A 24,745-nucleotide genomic window follows, 5' to 3' on the forward strand; every position below is an offset into this window, starting at 1 on the left:
CTTATGCTTCCCATTATACAGATTAGGAAACTGAGTCTTAGAGGTTACACCCAATGACTTTCAACTCATAGGTGGAACTGGCACTCACAGAAGTGGGCTCAGTAATGGGAAAGGACAAGAATCTACTGGGAAGGATGGTCTAGCTGAGGACAGAACGCACTGGGGCTGCAGGAAATTCAGATGGTGGCTGAGGGCCCCCTGAGAGAGAGGGTAACTCTGGCTCCTGAGCATGGGGACAGAGACAGCCATTCTTACCAGGGCACCCTGAGCCACTGTTTCCACAGCAGAAAAGGATGAAACAGCACCAGGATGCAAAGGTGTGGGACATTCTGTGAAACGCCAGCAGGGAGATGTGGCCCGTCTCTTCCCTGCCGTCCTACCCTCTAAATAAAAAGAGCTGAATCATCTGGAAGACGGGCACCCCTCGCAATTGTCCCAGGCAGATCTGTAACTCCAGCCCCTCCCTTTCCACGGACCCACCGCACAGGGCTGGAGACAGTCACTTCTTAGAAACACTAAAAATACACATGACATCATTCCTCCCCCCACAGCCTCCAACCCCCACGACCAGCCAAGTAATTTGAGCCCCTCTGCGAGGCCTGCCATGGCCTCCTTTTGAGGTCTGTGTTTTCCCTATTTATCGTACCTGGGAGACTGACAGACATATGTTTTATGATACATTATATATTAGGCTTGGCTCAAGACTCCATTTCTATTAAAGATGACTAAAGCACTAAGTTAGAGCTGCCTGGACCTCCCCTGCCATTTGTCCTCTGAAGCGAGTCCCTAAGCTATATTTCTGTCTTCTAGTACGACATTTGCTCACAAAATGGACAGAGGCTGGCCATTTAAAACGAAAAACTCACTGCTTCTATGGTAATTTTTTTTTTTTTTTTTTAGAACGGAGTGCTGGAACTCTCTTCTTGAATTCCTCCAGTTCCGGGTTCTGATAATTACCCAGAATAGACGAGAGCTCCCCAAAGCTGCAAAATCCCATTTCTCTTGAAAACTCTGGCGAAGATGGAGAAAGGGAAAATAGAAACAGATCTGCTTTTTCAAAACGGGGTTCTGCTCCCCTGGGGCACTTCTTCTGCCATTGGGCACATGATTCTGGCATCGTAATTGGTTAAATGCTCACCCTCATCCATAAGACACACGGTTTGTGGGGATTACTTTGCTTCTCGATATTGTTTTTAAATTTAGAGTGATGCCTTTAGACCAATTTAGACACCATCTTATTGCACAGGCAATTAGTAAAATAAGCAAAAGGTAGTGGATGAAAGTGGAAGGAACATCAGAAAAAAACCAGCCTTCATTAGCATTATAACCTATGCATTCAGGCTGGTAAGGAAGAAACACTAATTCCATTTATTCTATGCAAGAGGCATTGATTAGTTGAAAATGCACATCAAAAAGCTTCATTTGCATATAGCAGCTCGGATACCCCAAGAAGGTTTTGGTGGGAAGGGGCTCCCTGTAACACACACAGACACAAGGAGATGCCACAATACTACAAGAGTCATCACTGCCTCTAATTAAGGAGGGTCCATGGACAAACAGACACAGAACGACTGATAGATATATAAGTATGGAGAGAGGAAGAGAAACGTATCCCTCAGGAATTTGTTTGAACCGGGATGTTTCCTCCATAGGTGGTTTTCCATCTGCACATTTCCCACAATTAAGGTCTTACGAAGTAAAACGTTCCCTCGCCACTCTCATTTCTTCGTTCTCCATCCTGAAGACTCTTCCTCAAATGGTGTGTGGAGTCCCCATCCACACCTGCCTTCACGTTCGTGCAGTGGCAAACTTCTGGGGCACTCGTTGCCCATCCGCTCTCTGAATACAGGGTGCTCATCCCCTTGTAAGTATCCTTTTGAAAGCTGATGCCCCGCCCAAGACATTCATGACACTACTCTGAATATGAATCAGCTAGGTTCTTTTTTTTAAGTTATTTATTTATTTGCTTGTTTGTTTATTCATCTATTTGCGAGAGACAGAGACAGCACCAGTGGGGGAGAGGCAGACAGAGAGGAAGAGAGAATCCCAAGCAGGCTCCACACTGTCAGTGCAAAGCCGAACGCGGGGCTTGAACCCACAAAACTGTGAGATCATGAGCTGAGCTGAAACCAAGAGTCAGATGCTCCACTGATTAAGCCACCCAGGCGCCCCTGAATCTGCTATGTTCTGAGCAGCCTTCCAATCTGCGTGTGGCAAGTGGTATGTGGCGTGTGGCAAGCCTAAGCACAAAGGCCATTCCTGGGGCAGCGTTTCCAGAATCATTGAGTGAGGACCTCAGTAAATCCTCCGTCCCCAGAACCACAATAAAATGGGACGAAATTGTCAAAAACAACCATTTCTGGAATCTGGATACTGACCAAAGGCAAAAAACAAACTGATAAGCATTTATATCCCCCCAAAAACCTATTGAATCTCAGTATGAACGGGGGAAAGTTTACTGTGGTTTTTTTGCCTGAGGCTGTTGCATGTCCCAGCCCCCAGCTCCGAGGCGCAGGGAGCTCTATTTGGGCAAGGCGGGCCAGGAGCAGCACTGTTACAGGCTGTCAAGATTTGGAGATTGGTGGATGAAACTAGGGTAAGCTAAAATGCCACAAAACTCTCGTCAATATTCAGTCGTTTCTCCTGAAAAAGCACTCCCTGGATTGCTGCAAGCTATTGTTAGTTTCCAGAGTTCTGAAAAAGTTACGTCTGCCCATTCCTGCCATGTTTTTCATAGCTTTTATGAAGGGGAAGACTTTTTGGGAGTTCCTTCCTCCGCCATTTTCACTGATGTCACTGTCTATTCTCAGATGACATGACCAAATGTGTAGAAAATACCAAGGACTCCACTAAAAAAAAATACTAGCACTAATAAATGAGATCAAGAGTGCATGATAGAAGATCAGATATAAAAATCGATTCATTTCTAGGTACTAGTAATGAACATTTGGAAAATGAAATTAAGAACTGTAATAAAAAATGTTTAAAAATCAAAAAAAGAATAAAATGCTTAGGCATCAGTGTAACAAGAGAAATCTGTGGTCTGTACACTAAAAACTATAAAGCACTGTGGTGAGGAATTAGAGAAAATATGAATAAACAGAGACATTCCATGTTCACAGATTGGAAGACTCAGTGTTAATAAGATCGCAATTCTCCCCAAACTGGACTACAGGTTTAGTTCCTGACAAAACCTCCCAGCTGCCTTTCTTGGGGAAATCGAGAGGTTGATCCTAAAATGTATGTGAAAATGCAGTGGATCAAGAATAGCCAAAATAGGGGTGCCTGGGTGGCTCAGTCGGTTAAGCGTCCGACTTCGGCTCAGGTCATGATCTCACGGTTCGTGGGTTCGAGCCCAAAAAAAAAATCTGTGCTGACAGCTAGCTCAGAGCCTGGAGCCTGCTTCAGATTCTGTGTCTCCCTCTCTCTCTGACCCTCCCCTACTCACGCTGTCTCTCTCTCTCTCAGAAATAAACATTAAAAAAAAGACAAAACAAAAATTAAAAAAAAAAAAAAAAGAATAGCCAAAATAATCTTGAAGAAGGAGAACAAAGTCAGAGGACTTCTGCTTCCTGATTTTAAAACTTACTGCAAAACTACATTAATGAAGACACTGTGGTACTGGCATATGGATATATGGAACATATAGATTAATGGAACAGAATTTAGAGTCTAGAAATAAAACCCTTAAATGGATGGTCAGTTAATTGTTTACAAAGGTATCAATGCAGTTTGATAGAGAAACCAAAATGTTTTCAGTAGATGACTCTGGGACAATTGTACATCCACATGAAAAAAGATGAATTTAGATACTTCTCTCATACTAGCCACAGAAATTAACATAGACCTATGCATCACAGACCTAAATTTTTTAAAGTTTATTTATTTATTTTAAGGGGGAGAGAGAGAGTGTGTGAGCATGAGTGGGGGAGGGGCAAGGGAGAGGGAGAGAAAGAGAATCCCAAGCAGGCTCTGTGCTATCAGCACAGAGCCCGACATAGGGCTCAATCTCATGAACTGCAAAATCATGACCTGAGCTGAAGTCAAGAGTCAGACACTTTACCAACTGAGCCACCCAGTTGGTAAATTAGAATTTAAATTTACCCCTAAACCTAAATTTAAGAGTTAAAAGTATAAACCTTTCAGAAGAAAATATAGAAGAATAACTTTATGAGCTTGAATTTAAAAAAAAACACATTTGATAAATTGCACTTTATAAAAACTATAAACTTTGTTATTCCAAGGGCACACTTGTGGTGAGCATTGCATAATGTGTTGAGAAGTTGCAGCACACTGTGTTGTACACGTGAAAGCAATATAACATTGTGTGTCAACTACACCCAAATAAAAAAGGATTTTAAGAAAATTTAAAGACAAGCCATAGACTTAGAGCAAATATTTGCAAATCATGTATCTGTTGAAGGATTTGTATCCAGAATCTGGAAAGCATTCTTACAACACAATAAGAAGACAAACAACCCACCTGAAATTTTGGCAACTTAAATAGACATTTCAGCAAAGAAAATATATAAATGGCTAATAAATACATGCAAACATGCTCAACAATATTAGTCATTGATAAAGTTCAAATTATAACTACAATAAACTTCAAGCCCACTGGAGTAGCTATCATCAAAAAGATGGGCAGTAATAAGTGTTGACAAGGATGTACAGAACCTAAACCCTCACAGTTTGCTGGTGGGAATGTAAACTGTACAACTACTTTAGAAGACAGTTTGGCAAATTCTTTAAAGATCTAAACGTAAGTTGAGCATATGACCCATCAATTCCACTCATAGTTATCTCCCAAGAGAAATAAAAACATACATCCATATAAAAACTTGTATGTGAATGTTCACAGCACCACTGTTCATAACAGCCAAAAGGTAGAAACGGTCACATATCCATCAGTGGGAATGGAGAAATAAATGTATGTCCATACAAAGAACTCACTCAGGCAATGAAAAGGAAGGAAGTACTGATACATGCTCCAACATGGTTGAACCTCAAAAACATGCTAAATGAAAGAAGCCAGAAGCAAAAGATCATCATATGATTTCATTCTGACAAAATGTCCAGAAAACATAAGTCTATAAAAGACAGAGAATAGGTTAATGGTTGCCCCACGGCCAGGAATGGGAGGGTCTACAAATGGGGATCAGGGATCTTTTGGAGATGATGGAAATGTTCTAAAACTAGATTGTGGTGATGGTTACTTACCCCCATAAACTCAAGATACATTGAGTTGTCCATTCAAGACACTTGAATTGGGTGAACTTACAGTATTCTAATGTCTTCATAAATCTGTTGAAAAATAACTAAATGTAACCATGATAATAAAATGGCCATCCCTAAATAAAATACTAATAATCATGGTAAGCACCCATAGAACAGCTTAGTGGGGATGAGTATACTGAAAGCACAGCCTGAAGGAGAGAAATGAACTCTTAGAGGCAGAAGGCTGACTTCAACACATTCGGAGAGATACCAACCGGGAAAGGGGGACACGGCCATGTACAACCCATACCAACCGCTGCGTCCACTACTCCTAATCTCATTCCTTTGGGAAAAGGAATGGAAATCAAAGTACAACTTATGCTATCCTGAAAATCTTAACAATTGTGTTCCTATTGAAGGAGTCTTGATTTTCTTTTTTTAAAATGTTTATTTATTTATTTTTGAGAGACAGAGAGAAGGGGGTGCGTGGAGAGAGACAGATACAGAATCTGAAGCAGGCTCCAGGCTCTGAGCTGTCAGCACAGAGCCCAGTGCAGGCTTGAATCCACGAGCTGTGAGATCATGACCTGAGCTGAAGTCGGACGCTCAACCGACTGAGCCACCCAGGAGCCCCGAGGAGTCTTGATTTTCAAACAAGTGCTTCGAAATAAGGTAGCAGATGGCATTCCAGAGAGAAGACCAATAGTGAATATTAGGGAGAATGCAGCAGGACTGTACCTATTTTCTATACCGGAAACAGGCCCATAGGACTTATTTTTGTTACAACTCTCCTGCCACACCCAGCCATCACAAATTAATAACCAATTTCCACAAATGACCATAATAGCTGCTCTTTATTGGACAGTTATGTGTCAGGCATTGTACTCAAGGCTTTAATCCTCGCAACAAACGTAATGCTTCAAGGCAGGATATAACTTTATCTCCACTTTACAGATGAGGAATCTGAAGCTCAAAGAGATTACGAAACTTATCCAAGGTCAGGCAGCTGATAAGTATGGAGCGGACATTCTTCTCTACAAGCTTCCTAACCGCAGAGGCCATATTCTCAGTCCCTTCTCTCTGGGGCAGTGTTCCTCAAATCTTCTTTTTAACTACAGCCTGCAGCAAAAAAAAAAAAAAAAAAAAAAAAATACATTTTGGGGCACCTGGGTGGCTCAATCGGTTAAGTAGCAGGCTTCAGCTCCGGTCATGATCTCACAGCTCGTGAGTTCGAACACCGCATTAAGCTCTGTGCTGACAGCTCAGAGCCTGGAGCCTGCTTCGGATTCTGTGTCTCCCTCTCTCTCTGCCCCTCCCCGACTCGCACTCTGTCTCTCTCAGTCTCTCAGAAATTTAATAAATCATAAAAAAAATTAAAAAAAATTTATACATCATGAGCCAGGACATATAGGTCTATCTATAAAAGAAGTTCCATAAAATGATACCCTTCCTATGTGCAAGGCACACTGATGCTTTTATTCTATTTATCTTATTTTACTCTTAGTATCTTGGTCAATACCAGTAAATCCATTTCACGACATATTAGTATATCACCACTCACGATTAAAAAAAAAAACACTAATGGGGCGCCTGGGTGGCTTAGTCGGTTAAGCGTCCGACTTTCGCTTAGGTCATGATCTCGCTGTTTGTGGGTTTGAGCCCCGCGTCGGGCTCTGTGCTGACTGCCAGCTCGGAGCCTGGAGCCTGCTTCAGTCTGTGACTCCCTCTGTCTCTGACCCTCCCCTGCTCACGCTGTCTCTCTCTCTCTCCTGGAAATAAATAAAACATTAAAAAAAAAAAAAACACTAACAGCCTACCGTTGACCAGAAGCCTTATCAATAATATAAACAGTCGATTAACATGTTTTGTATGTTATATGCATTATATTCCATATTCTTACAACAAAGTAAGCTACAGAAAAGAAAATGTTATTGACGAACTCATAAGGGAGAGAAAATACATTTACAGGACAGTACTGTATTTATTGAAAAAAATCCACCTATAAGAGGACCCAACACGGTCCAAACCCATGTGGTTAAAAGGTCAACCGTACATTGGTGGACTCTAACACTTTTGGCATATAATATGTATAAATTTCTAAAAGAAAATTTCTAGGGGCACCTGGGTGGCTCAGTCGGTTAAGCGTCCGACTTCAGCTCAGGTCATGATCTCACGGTTCATGGGTTCAAGCCCCATATCAGGCTCTGTGCTGACAGCTAGCTCAGAGCCTGGAGCCTGTTTCACATTCTGTGTCTCCCTCTCTCTCTCTCTCTGACCCTCTCCTGCTCACGCTGTCTCTCTCTCTCTCTCTCTCTCTCTCAGAAATAAATGAAACATTTAAAAACTAAAATAAAATAAAATTTCTAATGTTAAGCCAAAAATTAAGATGAAAAATAAACTAAAAGTTTGTAATTTAAAAAAATGTTTAAAAACATTAAAAAAAACCAAAACACTCCTGTAACATAAAACCTATATATGTTCAAGATGTCTGTAGGCCTGCCCATCAAAATCAAATGCCTGCCAGTCTGGTCATCCATCCACTCTCCTGCCCTTCACCTGCCAGAGGAAGGAGGAAGAGAAAGCTAAGAACCCAAGTGAGTCAGCCAGCAGGTAGCCCCTTCTCAAGGGTGCCTTACAGGACCTGGCTATAGGGAGGGTGGGAGAAGAGAGAGGTAATTCATTTGCCTGAATCAAATGTGCCATAACAGAATTTTTAGCAGTGTACCCAGAGACCAAGGGACTCTAAGAAAAATTCTAAGATTCTAAGATTCTAGGAAAAGAGTATCATGGGTCACTTTGCCTTAATACCACCTCGACACCTCCTGGGGGCCTGTGAGGCCTCAAACCTGGCAGATTCTAGCACTCACACTTTCTACTCACATCGAGAGCATGAAACTCAGATTCCCAATTCAGAGACGCCCAAAGTCCTTTCCGCTTAATTTATAATTAAAAGTATGTAGATTGTATTTGAACAGCTTCACCAAGTTAAAAAAAAATGTTTTTAAATAACTTCCTGCCTACATATTTCAACTGTATTAAAATAAAAACATAACCTTAGGGCTTGGATTTTTTTTCTTTTGATTTGTTCCCGGCATTATTCTGGTATTTCGTCTCGTGCTTATTTGAGGACACCTATTTTCTTTTCCGTTAATCTTGGTAATCCTGGCAGACTTCTTCCCAATTCATTTCTCTCCAAAGTTGTCTCTATTTGCTTAGATTTTCTGCTGATGTAAGCACTTGGACTGATCAAAAAGGTGAAGAGGGGATTAGGGAAGTCCATCCTGAAGGTCTTAAACATGTGTGTTCTCAATTCTTTTCTTGATCAGTGAGATTACATTGGAAGAGTTCTCTGTGTCTACTTAAGAAAAGAGGCTACAGGAGGCAGAGCATTGTGCAGATCCTGTTAGTGAGGGTCTGTTAGAAATGGTTCCTTTCGCTTCTGTCTTTAACCATTGCATTCCTAAGAGGGCTCCTTTGTAAAGCCCCTGCTTCAAAGTAGACTTTCAAGGTAAAGATGTCTGCAAGGCAGATCAGTTCTCACATTTCCAAATCAGAACTTCTGACTGCCAACCACCACCCTACCCCGAGCGCTTCTCCCCACCCCCATCTTCCATTAGAAAAAAAAGTCACCCCTTCCTGCCAGTCACTTCAGCCTAAACCAAGTGGCCATGCTTAATTCCTTTCATTCCCTCACCAATCCCCGTGTACAGGTCATTAGCAAGTGACTCCTCTTCCCACACAGATCTCAAATCTATCCCATCTCCCGGTTCCTAAGGCATTGTCTTCCCTCACCTAAATTATGGCAATAGCCCTTGAACTGATATCTTTGGTTATGTTTTTGCCCCCATCGATCCATTCTCCATCCAGCAGATAGAAGATCTCACAAAAATTTAAAGCAGACCATGTCTCTCTTCTGTCTAAAACCTTACATAGATTTTCACTGCAGTTGGGATAATATCCTTGTTCTACAAGGTTCTATACAGGCTGCCCCTTGGCCACCTTTCCCAACTTAATCTCCTCCCACTTTCCCCCAACTGGTTCGCTACATTTGAGCCACGCTGGCTTTAATTGTCTTTAAACGCATCACGCTCAATACCACCAAAGGGCATTTGTACTTACTGTTCCCTCAACACTGTTCCCTCAGATCTTCACAATGGCTCGCTCCCGTCTGGTCTCAGCTCACAAGTCAAATCCTCAGAGAAGCCTTCCAGGACTGCTCTACTCAGTGCTGTTCACCACAATCCCCCACCCCCAACGCCCCCCACTCACTCAGTATCACATTATCCTCTCTCCTTTTCTTTGTAATTTACCACTACTTGAAACAGAGTTGGCTTACTTGCCTATTGTCTGTGTCCTTTGTTGGAATGCAATCTCCCTGGAAGCAGGAACATCGCCTCTCTCTTTCACCGTGTACTGCACTACCTAGAAGAGCACTTGGCATCTAGACGACACTCAGTTCATAGCCAGTGTAGGAGCTGGCATGCCGCACTATTTCTGACTTCCTTTTGTACATCTACTAATGTACAAATAATATAAACTACCAATCGCTTTAAGTATGCTCTTTTCCAATGCCCTCCTTAATAACATCAAGGATATTAAAACTATGAAAACTCTGAGGAATCAACTCTACACTGGTCTGTTCTGGCTCGTGTATCCTTATCATAATTCATTGGTTCAAAAAACACTGAGTAATCATGAAACCTGGGCACTGTGCGAACCACGAGCGTATCACCCAATCAGAACTTTCAGCTTTATGTTTGTCAGCTACTGGTGAAAATTGTGTACTTGAAACAGCCAAACACTAATTGCAATTATATATTTAAAACGACATCTACCTTGTTTTATACTGGACAATCAATCAGAGGGCTGGTAATAATTTCTTGTTACTTAGCTAGAGCTTTGTGCCAAATAGAAAGGTTGATTTTTTTCCTTCTTTTTTTATTAAGAAAAACTAAATAAGCATTACATGGAAGAAGGCAATCTTTTTCAAATATAAAATTTAACTATACGGGGGGAGGAGGAAATAGCTGATTTTTTCCCTCAAAGGTTGAAAGGAGTAGAATTTTTTTGAAATCCACAGCACATAATTTATTGCCTGAAAATACAAGCAGCCAATTCTTAGAGCCAGAACAGCTCCATTAGGGCATCTGTTTCGATTACAAACCAGTTTTGGTTTAGCCATGAACATTCAGGAACTTACTAAAATTGCACAAAACTGAAAAACAAGAGCTAGAAGGAAACTTGGCACTTTCCTCAACTTATACATGAAGTCACTGCAGCCGGGTCATGTCAAGTGGCTTGTCCAATGCGTCACAATAAATTAAGTGGTCAAGTTAGAACTCACGGTCAGGTCTCCTGGCCACTGGCTGTGACAGATACAGTTTGCTGTCTATCCAATTGCTTATCCAACTTCCCTTCCCCATCGCCACTTCCCAGCTAATAAAACCCTGATTTGTTCAAGAAACAGGCAGAGATTCTGTGATTTCAGAGAGGAAAGGCCCTTTCCTTAGCCTCAGGAAATAAATTATTATTGGATTAAGTGGTTCTCATGCTCTTTGGTTGGTATTGGTCCTCAATGAGCCTGTGATCTATTTCTGGCTGCTGACATCTAAAGGACAGTCATCCGGTAATGTGTCATGTTCCCCCTCCTGCCCCCCAAAAAACAGACCCTCGAAGGCAGAAATAAAGTTCCCCTTCAATTTTCTTTCTTCCACATAACTTTCCAGTTATGAAATGAAGAAATCACAGGGATGAAATGTACAGCATGGGGGGATATAGGCAATGGTATTGTGTGGTGACAGATGGTGGCTACGTTTGTGGTGAGCACAGCATGACGTACAGACGTGTCTGATCACTAGGTTGTATGCCTGAAACTAACATAACATTGTGTGTCAGCTACATTGCAATTTACAGAATTTTCCCTTCAACTTTCTTTCTGCCTTGAACTCAGCTGTGACATTTAGAGACGCTACAGTTCTTTTGAGACCATAAGGCAACAAGTCAATAGAGGAAGAAGCATAGCAAAAATAGACAAAAAGCCACGGCGGCTGAAACAATGGTGGTCGCCCACGTCGAGGCCTCCTGATAAGTGAGGTAAAGTGACTCCCGATTTCTTTAAGCCACAGTTGTCCAATTTGCTAGAGCTGGCAGCAGGACACATTCCCGACTTCTGCTATACAGCAGAGACTTCCAAACTGTGATCTTAGGAGCTATACAAGGTGTGTTGACAAAGGTCGAGGCAAGTGGAGAGATGAAGAGAAGTTGCGAGAAGAATCTGCAATTACAGGTGCCTATCCCCATCTTGAAGCTGAGCGGCAGTTTTCCGTTTGACTCATTTACTGAACTTTCACAAAAGCTTTCATTGAAACAAAATATCCACAGTCTAGAATCATTTTGAGAACCATTACAGCATGCCATGCAGGCCTCCGCTTTCAATAAAATGAAACCACAAATAAAATGCCCCAGGGGAGCTCAGTAGGCAAATTAGTCCCCTGGAGACTCCTTTTGTAAAGAGATGAACCATCTTGCTTTTATATAGAAATATGAGATGAACCATCTTTCTTTTATACAGAAATATGGATTTCACACACGGGTTCACTTAGAATAGAGTGAACTTATCTTTCTCACTAGGAGCCTTGAAAATGGCCTCTGAGACTACGTTGATCTCGTTCCTGCCATTTCCATCCATTGGGTCATCCTCTGTCGAGCAGAAGCAACGATAAGCATCACCAGCCACGATTGGTGTTGACTCTCCTCTTGGGACTGGAGAGTGGAGGCTAATGGTTTTAAATGTGTTTTCCTGTCCACTGGAGTGCTGAGGGCAGGGGTCTTGTTTGGGGACACCTGGCCAGTCACTGAGTCTTGGTTTCTCCCATGAGATAAGAATGTGGCCCTTGCTAGAGCTATTTGCTCATGATCCAGGAAAGTCTGATCTGTACAAAACTTTTTTTTTTTAAAGTACAAACCTTTTTTTTTTATTACTGATGTAAGCTCTTCCAGAATGCTGACATGGGCCTTGAGGAGAGTGTCCCTGGCAGCTGCACGCTATCTCAGTAGGAACCCAGGGGAAGAGAAAAACTGAAATGAAGCTCTACTACATGCTTATGCTGTGTAGCACCCTTGCTTTAAAGCCTGTGTGTTTGGCTTAGTTACTGGGGAAGTTCAAGCATGTGCATGCATATCAGGTACCTCTTGTGGCCACCTCACGTTCTCCCAGCCCACCTTTTACCCCATCCGTTGCTATGGCAACCAGCTTCCTGCATGTGTAATTTGACGGCACCTCAGTTCGGCTCCTGTGTCTGTCTGGCCCAGGATCTGTCTGATGCTATGATATGGGCTACCATCATGGTATAGGTAGGATGGGTAGAGCCGGGAGTGAGAGAAAGCCAACATCCTGTGGGGCAGCCCCTGGCCAGTGGGAGGTGGGAGCTGGTTTGTTTGTCGTCGGCCCTCCAGACAGACAATTCTGAGGTGCACCCACAGAGCTCTTCAGAAGATCTCAGCAAGACTGAGCCCCAGAAGCCCACAGCAGTGACCAACCTGATGACATACCCTGGGATTGGAGTTTCTTCCTTCCCCATTTCACCCTTCACTGTCCACTGTTCCTGTACTCTGGGATCACTTCCCAAAATCAACCACGTGCATCCAGGTCTCAGGATCTACCCTCCGGGTAGGGGAACCCATCTCATGAACACAACCCACATAGCATGCTGGAACCTTCCTAGATCCAAGAAATTCTGGGCCTCGGAGGGCAGCACGTCCTTAGCATCCATATCATCTGCCAGACGGCCTTTGTAGAGGTTTAAAAAAAGTAGCCACAAATTAGTTGACACTCTTCCCATCCACAGGTGGGGTTTACCATCCCTCCCCTTAAATCTGGACAGAACCAAAGATTCGTGATGACTCCAACCAATAGAATAACAGAAGCAACACCATGTGACTTCAGGCTGCATCACGAGAGCCCATGCACTATATCTCTTGTTTGCCAGATCAGACACTCTTGGACCTTGAGCTGCTACATAAAAAAAGCTGACTATCCTGAGCCCACCAGGCTCAAGAGGCCACATGTAGGTTTTCTGGTGCCCAGTCCCAGCTGAGCTCAGCCTTCCAACCACCTGAACAAGGTGTCAGACATGTGAGTGAAGCTCTCTTGGACCTCCGAGACCAGGCCATCCACCCGTTGAATACCAGCAAGTGATCTCCACTGACACTACATGGAGCAGAAAGAAGAGTCACCCAGCCAAGTCATAGCCAAATCCCAGACCCACAAAACCATGAAACATGATAACATGGGTTTCTGTTTTTCAAGACACTACATTTGGGCATGATGTGTTTAGCAGCAATAGATAAGTGAAATGCCCTGGAAATGAAAGTCAGGCCTGCAGAGGGGACAGCCCTGGTGTCCTTGAGGTCAGAGAAAAGAGCAATTTCCCCACAGACTCTTCAAGAGTTCAGGGCTTCTTCAAATCTAACTTGCTATTAAGTCTTAGGTCTATTCTGCCCCTGCATTCTGTGTCTCTTTTATCATCGAAATGATTAAATATTGATATCCCTAAACCTGCTGCCTCGTTCCTCATTTAAATAAAACTCCAAGCATTGGACCCTAATATCAAAGTGGCATTTGTGTGTCTTTGTCTCATCCCTCTTAAAAGTTTATGTCTACCAAAAGAGGTTTGAGAGTATCTCTTGGGGGGAGGGGGAGGTGGTGGGGGGCATTATGCCCATGCATGCATAATGTTTAATGCATTATAATCTCCATGTGTACGCAAGGGAAGGAAAAAAGAGCTGTTCAAAGGCCATCACAGGATGAAAATGCAATAATTGGGAACTAGCAGGGATTCTGAGACATAAAACGGTTGTTACTGCCTTTCATGCTTCTGTTTGTCACATTTAATAATAGGAATATTTTACATTTGTATATGCCTTATGGTTTAAATAGCACTTTTATATACATTCCTTCATATTCTACAAACCTTCCATGTGTGACCTCAACTACACCTATGGCTTCAAGACATATCACCTCCATGGAGACAATTCCCAAATTACCCAAATCCCTCTCTCTCTCTCTCTGTTCTTATAGTTCTAACTGCTTCCTAGACTCTTCCACAGAAATATTCTGAAGGCATCTCAAATTTATTTCAACACCCAAAGCACTTTCTTCACAACCACACCAACACACACACCATTTCTTCCATCTTTGTTCCCATCTCAGATAGTGGCACCATTGTCCTCCCAGACTACAAAGTCTCCAGTCATTTTCTCACCTTCTTCTCCTCAAAGTCAATTGGTCATCAGGCCTCAAGAGTTCTAGGTCCCCCAGATGTTGCCACCAGGTCAGGCCCTCCTCTCCCATCTAGAACAGGGTCTGCGAATTACTACAGCCTTGGTCCACATCTGGCCCATTATCTGTGTTCGTAAATAAAGTTTTATTGCAATGTAGTTATGCTTATTCCTTTGCATAGCATCGAAGGCTGATTTTACACTATAGCAATAGAGTTGTATGGTTACAACAGAGGCCGCATGGCCTGCAAAGCCTAAACTCTGGTCCTTTCCAAAAATAGCTCTCCCACCTCCCATATCGATAGCCTCCTACTGCATAAATCTCAAAGAGAAGAGACACTCTTCAACTTTTACCTACATAGAGGCATTTTTTTGTCACCGGATAGAATATGCTAACAATTCTGTCTTCGTAGTGCCCACCGGTGTGCCTTGCATGCAGCCAGAGAGTGTTGATCTATCGCAGTGTCTGATACTGAAAACTGACTTTCTATAAATAAGCTTCATCCCCAGCAGCCTTGTTAACCTAGCATTTACCTGTAATTCAACATCATGCATCACAGGTTCAAGACCAAATCTAGACTCCCAGCTGGATGTCCATAGCTGGAGCTGGAGGAACCCAAGACCCAATGTGATACCCTGTAGTTTCCTCGTTGCTGTTGGGTTTTTATTATCTACTTTATATTCTTTGACATTCCAAAGCTCTTTAGGACATAGCCCTATCTTAATGAAATTTGGGGTCATGGAGAAAATAAAAACAGCAATTTTTATTTCCACTCATCCTTGCTCCAAAAGGCAACGATGACAGTGTCTACACAGTTCCAATACAATTGGTTGAAAAGAGAAATGATTTCTGTATTTGTTTTTTATTGCCATATAATTAAAACATTTAATGTTTATTTATTTGAGAGAGAGAAAGAGAGAGAGAGAGGGACAGAATGCAAGTAGGGGAGGAGCAGAGAGAGAGGGAGAGAGAGAATCTCAAGCAGTCTCCAGGCTCTGAGCCATCAGCACAGAGCCCGATGTGGGAATTGAACTTGTGAACCGCTAGATCATGACCTGAACCGAAGTCGGATGCTCACCCGACTGAGCCACCCAGGCACCCCTATTGCTATATAGATTGTCATAAACTTAGTGGCTTGAAAAAGACAACAAATGCTTATTATCTCACAATTTTGTAGGTGAGAGTCAGCACAGTATGACTGGATTCACTGCTCAGGTCTCACCAGGCTGACATCAAAGTGTCTGCCAGGACTGTGGTTCTCCTGTGAGGCTTGTGGTCTTCCTCCAAATTTGCCAGAAGTTGACAGAATTCATTTCCTTGCACTTGACAGACTGAGGTTCCCTTTTCCTGCTAGCTATTGACTGGGGACCGCTCTGGGTTCCAAGGGGCCACCCAAAATCCCTTGCTGGAGGCAGTTCGTGTGGACGTCTGCTTTCTTCCAGGCCAGCCAGTGGGTGTCTCTCTGAGATTCTCTTCTGTGATCATTGGGAGAGAATTCTCTGCTTCTAATTAGAGGGCTCATGTGATTAGGTCAAGTCCACCTGGATAATCTTAAGGTCAACTGACTTGAGACACTAACTGCATGTGCAAAATCGCTTCACAACACTGCCTGATTTCGGCTCAGGTCTTGATCTCAGGGTTGTGGGATGGAGCCCCGTATCCAACTCCATGCTGAGGAAGGAGCCTGCTTAAGATTCTCTCCCTCTCTCCCTCTGCCCCTCTCCCCTGCTCATTCACTCCTTCTCTCTCTAAAATAACAATACAAATAAAATAAATAAAAAGTAAATGAAGTTTAAGTTTATAGAGGTGCTTACTGTTTTTGTTTTTGTTTTGTCTTGCAGTCACCAGATATTCATGGCACTAACTTCAAACATCTCTTTATGAGAACCACTTCCAAAAAAACCAAAACGGCTAGGATACATTTAGCTTTATTATAGGAAAAACCTCTCTCGATATTTTCCATGCTATTTGATTTCATCTTCAGGTCTCGTGTTTGTTGGGTTTTGCTGTTGTTTTTTTTTCTATTTGGAGGGTGTTTAATGGAATGGAGGAATGGAAAGTAGAAAGTGTGTGGAAAATTAATATAAACTTCGTTCCTGGCTCTAAGTGTTTAATAATTCCTCAGCCAGGAAACATATTTTTTTTCAATTTCACAATTTCTTTTTCTGTAGTTCTCTTTATAATTGGCTAAATGTACTGCCAACACTTTTCTTATTTTTTAACTTTTGTCTGCAACATTTAAGTTGTTCTTGCTCCCTCCCTTGCATTCTCTCCTATAAGAAATCTGACTTTGAAAATCATCATGTAATCACCTAAAATATGGTTTTCAAATCTGACTCAATACAGAGACCTCTTTTAAAGGAGAAACAGTGTTGTCTCGTTATTTCTATTATAATATTACTTAAATAGTCACAAACATAAAACCAAAAATAAATTCCGTATGCTGATCATTCTTACTCAACTATAAAACCAACACTAATTTATAAATTAAATGCAAACAAAACTAAAGAGTCAATAAAATTCAAATGATCGGTATTAATTTAATGTTGGATTACATTGCTTTGCTAAACTAAATCACCATTGTTGAGCTTAATGCAGAAAGATGTAGTCTTAGCTGCAATTCTATATTTAATCTGTTTTTGTACTTTAACTTCTGCACAGAGAACGTCTCTTTACATAAGAAGGGCATGCAAAAGTAATTAATAACTTCATGGCTTTGCTTGCTAGTTGGAGATAATCAGACAATACATGTAAGTAAAACTCTTTCAATCTTCAAATGCCACTTTTAATTAGGTGTAATGACACCTATGTCAACCTGTTTCCCAGGTAGAAGGAACCACAAATGCACAGGTGCTAAGACAGAAGGCTGCTTAGGGAAGGGGCTCAGAGGACAGTCAGGAAGCCAGTGCCACACGATAACAGAGACGGAGGTGAAGAATGGTAGAAGATGAAGTTAGGGAGTTAACTAGGGGCCTGCCATTTAGGCCTCGTAGGTCACAGTAAAAACTTTGAATTTTGTTCTGAGATGGAAAAGCATTCAGAGGTTTTGAGCAAAGGAAAGACATAATCTGTACAGCCGAAATGAATGTCACACTATATTTCAATAAAAAAATTAAAAATTAAAAAAGACACAATTTGACTTACATTTTTACAGGCTCTCTGTAGCCACTGTTTGAAGAGGCGGCCATAGTGAAAGCAGGAGATAATGGTGCCTTGGATCAGGTGGCAATGATACAGGGCATAAGAACTATTTGGATTGGGGGTGTATTCTGAAAATAGGGCTAAGAGGATTTGCCGATGGATTGGATGTGAATGGTATGAAAGAAAGAGGGAAGTTAGGATGACGTGAAGTTTGGGGTCTAAACAACTGGATGAAAGGTGCTGCCATTCACCATGGTGGTAAATTTTGAGGAAGAAGCTGGTTTGGGTGGGAATGAGATTCAGTTTTAGACACACTAGCTAAATTTGAGATGCCTCTTGGACATTGAGTATTTGAATAAATGTACATAAGGGGCTTAGAGAATACCTGGTATATAGGGAGCGTTCCATTTCACTATTGTTACTCAACTGGAGATATCAAATAGGAGGTTGACTGTATAAGTCTGGGAGAAAATTCTCGTATTAGAAGTTACCAGACTAGATGAAATCACTTAGCAACTATGTGTAGAAAAAAGATGGAAATAAGTCCGAGGACTCAGTCCTGAAGCTTTCCAAAATTTAGAAGTTGAGAAGATTAGGAGGATCCAGAACAGAAGCTTGAAGAGGAGCAGCCATTGGTGAAGATCACTGCAGAGACATGGCTGTCGACTGAGCTGTGGGCTAAACTCAGGAATTCAGAGTCCCTCCTCTATCCTAGAAATGTGGGTTCTGCTTGCCTATCCTGCTCCCAGAAGCTGCTCAAAAGGACAGAGCCCTGAGATAGTGATGTGTTGAGAACACTTGCATGTATATGTGACTGAACCCTGTGAAGGCCTCTCTCTATAAGTTCTTAAGATTTCTCAGGCAAGTGCTGGGATCTGCTTGCCTTGATGTGACCCAAAACAAGCCTCATATGTTAAGTTCCTTTTGTTTATTAAAAGTGCCACCTACTAAGCTGAAGTGGTTTTCCTCTTCCTTCACTCCCTCCCTGCCCTCTACGTTAGGGGGCCAGTTTCAGATTTCACCCAGAAAGTTCCTGAAAGGATTGCAAACCAATAGCATACAATGAGATTAGAGGGGAACCAGGAGATGATGGTATCCCCATAATTGAATGAGGAAAGTGTTTTAAGAGAAGAACGATCACCTATGCCCAATGCTGCAAATCAGCCAAGTAAGCCAACATGGAGATACCAGAGATCTTGACAAATGTAGTATCAGTGAAATAGTAGGAGCTCTTGGACAAAGTTTAAGAAAGAATGAGAAGAAAAGTAAAGAAGTGGGGAAAAGGGGGAGTCAGAGGGTATAGACAACTCTTTCAATGAGTTTTTCTGTAAAGCAGAGCAGAAAAGAGGTAATAGTTGAAGAATGATGTGGGTCAAGGCAGGGTACTTTTAAGATGGAAAATGGGGCCCATTATTTTTATGTTAATGGAACAATCCAGTGCACAAAGGGAAAATGGCAGAGAGAAAGGAGAAAATTGTAAAATGGAGGCCCTTAAGTAGGAAAGAATGAGTGGAATCCAGCGAAAGAGAAATTGGACTTAGAATCATTAACAACTCACCTTTGTAGCAAAAGGATAGGTTCATGTGTACATTGCTATATTGATGGAATAAAAATATGGAAGTTCTCTAATTGCTTATATTTCCTCAAGTAAGTCACAGGGTTATCAGTCAAGAGTGAAGATGGGGGAAATGTTTTGGAGGGACAAGGCAAAGGTATGAAATAGGGAAATATAGTAGGATTGTGGGCAGAACTGAAGCTTACTTGACAGTGATGAATTTAAAATTCAGCTTGGTTCTAGGTTTCTTTCCAGCCTCAATCGGCTGTTCAGCTGCCGACCTAGAGAGTTGGCCCCAACTAGGTAGCGTGGACATTGTGCTGCATTGCCCAGATTCCCCCTTTGGGACTGAGACACCCATTCTCCCAGCGTTGGGGGCTAACAGCTATCAGCTGAATCACTTTCCAGGCACTGCCCTTAGCTGGAGAGAGTTGCCTTATCCCATTCCCAGGGCTTCCGACATTTCGTGATCGGTCAGTTGAAAGGGGTAAAAAACAAAAACAAAAACAAAAACCCAGTCACCTTACCCTAAGGTGAAACAATTCCAAAGGGTCTTCCCAGATCTTCATCATACCCCAAATGACCAGTTGAAGCCTCTACTGCAAATGCACCACAATTTAACTTCTCCTGACCAATCCTGCTTTACTCTTCCCATATGATGTTCCCAAAAGCACTCCCCCACAAACCTCTTAAAGAAAACCTGAGTCTATTTCCTAGAGATGATGACCTCAAACACAAGGGTTGCGATTTTACCAAGTCATCATGACAGAAGAAGAGAAGGGTAAAGGAATCAAGGGCTTAAGCAAAGGAAAGATTGTAATCACATGCCATGAATTATAATTAAGGTTTATCAGAATATATAAGGAGGTGAAAACAGCGTATGGGCTTTGGAGGTCCTAGTGGGGTCAAAGAGTTGTTGGAGAGAGTGTATTTGAAGAAGCTAAAAACATAGGAGGTAGTAGTCAGAGCAAGATGGTTGAGATGGAGAGCTTAAAGAGGGTGATGCCACTGAACATGACCATGACAAAACGGAGTGGCTAAGATGGAGTGGAGGGCATAATAAAACCTTATGAAATCTCAGCCCTGAAGCGAATTTTGTTCTGTCTAGTCTAACATAGATAGAAGTTGTAGTCTATAGGTATAGTCTTATATTTTATCTAATCTAATCCAATCTTTATATTTTATCTAGTCTTTACCATTCCACAGGTGAGGGCAGTAAAACCCAAAAACCATCTATATATTTCCCAAGGTCATGCAATTAGTCTGAGGTAAGAGCCCAGGTTCCCTGACATCTAGCGACATGGGTGGATTCCTCTGCCTGTAATCAACAAAAGAAACAAGGGTTACATTCTATTTCCCCAAGACCTGGATGATAATGTTCTGCTAGGCTTTTTTCATCTTTATTCCAGATGTTCACCTACTGGAACAATCTCCAGAAAGAAAAAGAAGATAGTTTAATAAAATGATTGTCTCTGCCTATTGAACTCACATGTAACACCCCACAATGCCTAAAATATCCCCCAATCCATATCTACAAGTATCTTTTTCAAAGCATTTCAAGAAATGCTTTTAAAAAATATATCTTCAACATTTTTTATTATATATATTATTATTTGTATTATGTATATATTATTATATATTAATATAATATATTTAATATATATTTATTGTATTCAATTAAGCCTCTTAATTATGATGTGATATGTCTCCATTTGTTGCCTGTACCTATTTCCCTTGTATCTTCTGTGTACAGTGGTGATTCAATCCATCACTGTCAGGAAACACAGTGTGTTGCCTAAGTTCAACTTCTAGATAACCAGAACGTAATTCTTTGAGAAACAAGGCTTTGGATGGAAATATCTTTTTAAAGGCAAAATTATCTTCCCTACCTTCTAAAAGTGATATGGAACAGAATTTAATCTTTTCATGACTGAAAGCTGCCAGCGGCAACATCATATAGAGCAACAGAATAATGCGCTCACTACTAAATGGTCCTGTCCTATTGGTATTTGGGCATACTCCTATTGCCCATGTCCTTGGAGGTCAACAATCTTTTTATTTTCCTGCTACAAGGCTGCAGCCCCTTCTTGCTGACCACTGATAGTTGGTTATTTCTAATCACCCACGTGCAAGAAAACCATGTACCCAAGTGTGCTGAAAAATAAAATGGGCTTGACTACATGGACTTTGTGATAATAATTTCAACCACATGGGGACACATTTAGTAGAATTCCAAAGTGAAAGCTAAAATGTCTCAGAAATGAAAGAAAATTCTCAGAAGTTAGAACTTCCAACTGTTTGGCATACAGGGAGTCAGTCATATATCATACCTGTAGCAAAGTGGGTCCACCGATGATTGTCTGATAACTGGCCATGTTATCTATCATGGATGGACATCTGACATATGAATGAAGATCAGTAAACCTACTCAATATTAGAAAAAATGCTCAACTGGGATCACCTGAAAATCTATACCTTAACGTTAAAAAAAATCTTTTGAGATTATTCTTTTTATCTTGTTAATTCCAAGAGAAAATACTTTCTCTGAGCAAAAACTCACTCTGTTCCAATTACCACATCTGATCTGTCAGAGAGCTGAGGAGCCTTAAATATCTTTTTCCACCTCCTCTATTTTTTATATGTTTATTTATTTTTAAGAGAGACAGAGAGAGAGAGAGCAGAGGAGGGGCACAGACGGAGGGAGACAAAGAATCCAAAGTAGGCTCCAGGCTCTGAGCTATCAGCACAGAGCCCGATGCAGGGCTTGAACTCACCAGCCATGAGATCATGACCTGAGCCAAAGTCAAAGGCTTAACTGACTGAGCCACGCAGGCACCCCACCTAACTTCTCTATTTTAAAAATGAGGAAATTGAAGCCCAGTGTAATATAATGCCTTATCCAAGGTCACACAACAAAGTGTCACAGATAAGACTAGGACCCATTGGGTTCTGGATCAACTCCTACATTCTTCCATTGCTTATGCATTTGACCTCTCCTATACTGGACCACATGGCTTTAAAGAGTGGTTCTCAAACTTAAGCATGGGTCAGAATCACCTGGAAGGCATGTTAAACATGATGGCTGGGCCCACCCCCGTCTAATTTAGTAGGTCTTGGATGGGACTTGAGAATTTACATTTCTAACAAGTTCCCAGGTGATATAGATGTTACTAATCCAGACCCCACACTTTGAGAATGCTCTCTTAGAAGGTAGGGAGCCAAGTGAGGTTGTGCTTTGATTCCAAAGTTTGACAACTGGAACAAAATGAATTACAAAATGTGATCCCAACTGAGCACAATTCTTCAATTGAGTCGATTTAATGATCTCAGTAAATAAATACCTAAATGGGCATTTTTTTTTCCTTATACAACAGTTCAATAATTAAGCAGAATTCTCACTGGAAACAAAGAATGAAGCATAGTACTTGTTAATATTGATAAGCCTATTGTCCTATGAAAAAATTAAAGTAGGATTTCTATCTTATCTAAACTAAGGAGGTGATTTGATTATTTGGGTATTAAAAATAATCCACAACTAAATTCTTTACCTGACCAAGTAATAGATGCAACACTTCTGAAATAGAGTTATTTGAAATCTTAGGGTATAAAATGGGGGCGGGAGGGTACTGCATAATTGTATGTATTTGCCTTTGAGAAGTGTAACAAGCAAATCTTCCAAAAACCCCTTCTTCCACATGAGCCTATTTTTTAATGTTTATTTACTTTTGAGAGAGAGAGAGCACGAGTGGGGGAGGGCAGAGAGAGAAGGAGATGCAGAATCCGAAGCAGGCTCCAGGCTCTGAGCTGTCAGCACAGAGCCTGTTGTGAGGCTCAAACCCATGGACCTCGAGATCATGATCTGAGCTGAAGTCTGATGCTTAACCGACTGAGCCACCCAGGTGCCCCCACATGAGCCTAGTTTGTCCCCAGCCTGGACAAGCCCTTCTCAGACTCTGGTCTGCATTCAAGTCACCTTAGTAAAATGCAGATTCTAATTCAGTGGGTCTGAGGTGGAGCCCAAGATTCTGCACTTCTAATAAGTTCCCAGTTGAGGACTATGCTGCCGGTCTATGGACTCCTCTTTAAGAACCAAGGGTTACACAGCTCTGCTATCACAGGTCACCAAGGCTTGCTCTATGGCCACATTCTCCAGAACCCACTCCTCCCTCTTTTGTCTTTACTGCATCTGAACCACATCAGCGCAAACTCACCAGCAAGCCAGGAGCCACTGCACCTTTACCTATAGAATGATGTGACGCCTCCCAGTGCCAGCCAATGAAACTCTCAGAAGCATGCAGTGATCCTCCACGTGTGCCCTGCTTTGGCGTCCCTTTGAGTTTCTTTTTGCAGCTCCTGGCTTTGGCCCTAGCCAGCAATCAGGGCCTAGTAAGTCATTCCTATGTGATAATTTGTTCCACCCCTACCTGAAGATATTCTCCGTTTATTTGCACTCAGACAATAGACTATCTGTTTATACATTCCTTCTCTTGGTTCCCACACTCTTTCCCAGGTCATGACTCATGGTTTTGTTTAACAAGGCAAGAGCCTGGAATCCCAGATGCTTTTTCACTGGCCTAGCACTGCTGTGAGACTTGTGGTGTGGATCCCAACACCTCTCCTGGGCTTCTCTGGGAGTGCCAACAGCTGTTGGCGTCCATCCCACCTCAACCCATCAAGAATGGTTGATATCCATATTGACAATAAACTATGAAAGAAAAAAAAAAAGAATGGTTGATATCTTTCAATTGTTCTTCATCCTCTGCAACCTCCCCTAATATTCACATCTCTGCGGAAGTCATTAACATAACCAAAAACAATAATGGTCATCATGATTGAGCACTAAACACAAACACGTATCAAGTACTTTATAAGTATTATCTCAGATCTTCACAACTAACTCACAAAATAAGAACTATAATTACCTTTTTAAGGATATGGAAATTCAGTCTCAGAGAGGAACGTGCCCAGGTTACACAGGTGAAAATGGTAGAATGAAGAGTCAAACCCAGCTCTGCCTGATTGCAAAGTGCATTGTGCAATTTTGCCTTCCCCAAGGGATTATGAGGAATGTTGTCTTCAATCTAGACCCAAGGACATTTGCAGCACCTTTCATAGACTGCATTGGTATAGTTGGTGATTCCATCATCCTAACCATTTATTGACTTAGCATCCTCCTTTTTATTTAGCTAGTAACTACTAAGAGTCTAAGTATTTACAACTTTATGGAAAGGAGTAGGAAGTGGGTGCCCCAGACCCTATAGATACAGTGCCCTCTTCCCTCATGCCCACCAAGATACAGCCCACAGAGATAATCTTGGTGGAGAAGGAAGTTAGTGTGCAGGGCATAAGCAAATAACTAGAAATTCATTAATTAAAAATAATAAGGGGCACCTGGGTGCTCAGTCAGTTAAGTGTCCAACTCTTTTTTTTTTTAATATTTGTTTATTTTTGAGAGAGTGAGCAGGGAAGGGGCAGAGAGAGAGGCGAGGACAGAGGATCTGAAACAGGCTCTGAGCTGATAGCAGCAAGCCCAATGTGGGGCTCGAACTCAC

This window comes from Hyaena hyaena, unplaced genomic scaffold (assembly GCF_003009895.1).
Source record: "Hyaena hyaena isolate Hyena2069 unplaced genomic scaffold, ASM300989v1 scaffold_12, whole genome shotgun sequence".
Lineage (NCBI taxonomy): Eukaryota > Metazoa > Chordata > Mammalia > Carnivora > Hyaenidae > Hyaena > Hyaena hyaena.